At 44.9% G+C, this 2848-nt stretch overlaps 1 pseudogene, besides 8 other annotated features; it reads left to right on the top strand.

Moving 5' to 3' along the window:
• Positions 1-2848: a sequence feature (heterozygous, Esmeraldo-like haplotype).
• Positions 179-213: a microsatellite.
• Positions 227-263: a microsatellite.
• Tc00.1047053503485.20 lies at positions 379-1746 on the top strand (annotated as a pseudogene).
• Positions 477-500: a microsatellite.
• Positions 897-1027: a microsatellite.
• Positions 1832-1854: a microsatellite.
• Positions 2116-2185: a sequence feature (T-rich).
• Positions 2632-2687: a sequence feature (T-rich).

Raw genomic sequence — 2848 nt, forward strand, 5'->3', positions numbered from 1 at the left:
AGGGGATGGGAGGGGAGGGAGGACAGGTTTATCCGTGCCCGCCGCCACCATCTCGCTATCGCTGTTAGTGTTGACGTCATCTCCTCTCCCCTTGCCGTACAGGAAGAGGGCCGGTGGGTGAGTGACTTGCGCAGGCAGTGAACAACAACAACAAAAAAAAAACGCGAGGAGAAGGAGCTTTTTTTTTTTTTTTTTCTATTTATTTGTTTTTTTGAGGGGAGGGAGGGTGAGTGCGTGCGTGTGAGTGTGTGTGTGGGCGTGTGAAGTCTAAGGGCGGTGTTTTTGTTGTACTGCGTGTGTGTTACTTTCCCCCACTACTCCTTGCGTGCGCCTGTGGGGACTGGGGGGGAAGGGACGGGGGTGGAGGAGAGGGTGGGAAGATGAGTCAAGATGCGGCATCGTTTTTTCGCGGTGTTTCCGCCAAAATTAGTGCGGCGAATCAGTCGTACATTAGCAGGAGGGCAAGAAGACGTGTAGAGGAGGAGGAGGAGGAGGATGAGCCGCAGCAGCCCATCGCTTCGCCTTCTCTGTCCACGTTATTGTCAACACCGCAGAATTCATCTGCGCCATGTGTGGCGACATCGGTAGTAGGGAGAGTGAGCAAGACTGCAATGACTACTAACGTTGCTAGCAATACATTTACCATTGGTAGAAGCTCTAGTAAACTTGTTTCTTCTGTGGTTAAGGATGAGCACGGCGATGGCGGTGGGGGTGATTTCTCTGAGTTTTCCATGCAGAGTGAGCAGGTTAGTAGCACGTTGATGACACAGGTGCGTCAAATACCAAGATCATCGAGAAGAGAAAGCTTGTCATTGACAGGCAATATTTTTTTGCATACGGGTAGAGAATCTGCGACTGGCTCTAACGGGGCATCTTCGGGCGGTGACGGTAGTGTGAGTGACAAGAACGAGAATGGTGCTAACAACAATAGCAATAATATTAACAACAACAGTAATAATAATAATAATAATAATAATAATACTGGTAGTAGTAGTAGTAGCATTGTTAGTGGTGGCGGGAATAGTGGCGATACGGAGGTGAGGCCAAAGGTTCATTTGAGTGCACTTTTGATACGAACTAGAAGAATACAACAAATGCCAAAGAATACATCGCCTATTGTTGCAAAGAATCATGCTTCACTTCTTCCTTTACAGATGCGGCAGTATCATGGGGAAAAAGACTCTTATCTTAGACCTTGATGAGACGCTTGTGCACAGTTCACTTACACTTCAACCGAAGCAACATGACCTGATACTCAGCATGAAAACAGAACCAGAAGTAACCACCATATATGTAGCATACCGCCCTTTTTTACATGAGTTTATTCAAGCTGTTGCAGGACTCTTTGAGGTGGTCATATTTACCGCGTCGGTTTCCATGTATTGTAATCCTGTTATGGATGCCGTGGATCCGGAAGGTATTTTGGGTTCCTTAAGACTTTACAGGGAACATTGTAGTATCCTGAACGGGGCATACGTGAAGGATTTGTCATTGCTAGGACGGGAATTGAGTCAGGTGGCAATTGTAGATAACAGCCCGGTGACGTACTTATTTCAACAACGAAATGCCATACCGATTCCTTCATGGTTTGATGACCCCAAAGACAATGAGTTGAAGCGTCTTATCCCTGTTTTAGAAGCCCTTGCTCAGGCAGCAGAAGTGTATGATGTCTTGGACCGATACAACGCGGTGTTGCAACTGCAACAAGAGCAAATGCGACCAGAGAATAAATTTGCGAGGCGATAGATTTCAAACATACAAACAAACAAAAAAAAAAAAAAAACCTTTTCCTTTTCTTTTTTGTTTTTGTTGTTTCTTATGCCCCCTCTCCTTTTCTTTTTTTTTTTTTTTTTTCTGTGTGTTTGTGAGTATGTGTGTTGTTGCTTTTCGTTCTTTGTTGTTGTTGTTATTTGTTTTATTTATTTATTTTTTCCTGTTGGTTTGAATTCTTCTATGTGATTGTTCTATTCTTGTACTTTTTACTGGCGATTTTTCTCTGTTGTTGTTGTTTTGTCTTATTTGTCTGTATGCGTGCGTGTCTGCGTGTCTGTTAGGGTGAGGCGGGGAGTTGGAAGAGATGTGAGAGGCGTTGAGGAGGAAAGACACGACGGCAGGTTTTATCTCAATTTCGCATTATTATTATTTTTTTTTTTTTTGTTGTTGTTGTTTTTTTTAGTGTTTCCGTGCGTGTCCGTGAGAGGGGAGGAGGTTTATTTATTTGTGGTAGAGGGGGGGGAAGTGTGGGGGGGGGGTTATATCTGAAGCAAAGAAGTCCAGGGAGGGCCTCACGAGCCTTTCGATTTCAGCCAGCCAGTCAGTCAATTTCTCTCGTTGCACATCTTCGTTGTGTGGTGGCACGCAACACAGAAAGAAAAAAAAAAAAGGGAGGGAAAGAGGGAGGGAGATGCGAGGGATCTCACGCACGCATTTGTTGGGTTTTTTTGGCAATGGATGGGGCGAAGTGGGGCAGCGAGGCCTCATCCTGTGCGTGCTGACATGCATGCATGGAGTTTATAGCTGCCACATACATACATACATAGACATCGGGTGAGGCAAGCAATAAAAGGGGGTCTTAACTGCAGAGCCAAAGGGTGTATGATGGGCCGGCAGAAAATGGAGGTGCCGTGACGGTTTTTTTTTTTTTTTTTTTTTCTGTTTGTTTGTGTTTTGTATTTTTTGTTTTGTTTCGTCACTTACCTATTCATTCTCAGTAAACACATTTTAGATGTATTTAATGGTCTGTTTACGTGCTTGAGTGCGTGTGCATCTGTCTTTCTGTTTGTGTGGGAGAGAAGCGGGGAAGAGAGAGAAAGGAGCCAGGAAGGGTTAGGGGGGGTTTGTGGGGGGA

This window comes from Trypanosoma cruzi, genomic scaffold (assembly GCF_000209065.1).
Source record: "Trypanosoma cruzi strain CL Brener 1047053516867 genomic scaffold, whole genome shotgun sequence".
Taxonomy (NCBI): Eukaryota; Euglenozoa; class Kinetoplastea; order Trypanosomatida; family Trypanosomatidae; genus Trypanosoma; species Trypanosoma cruzi.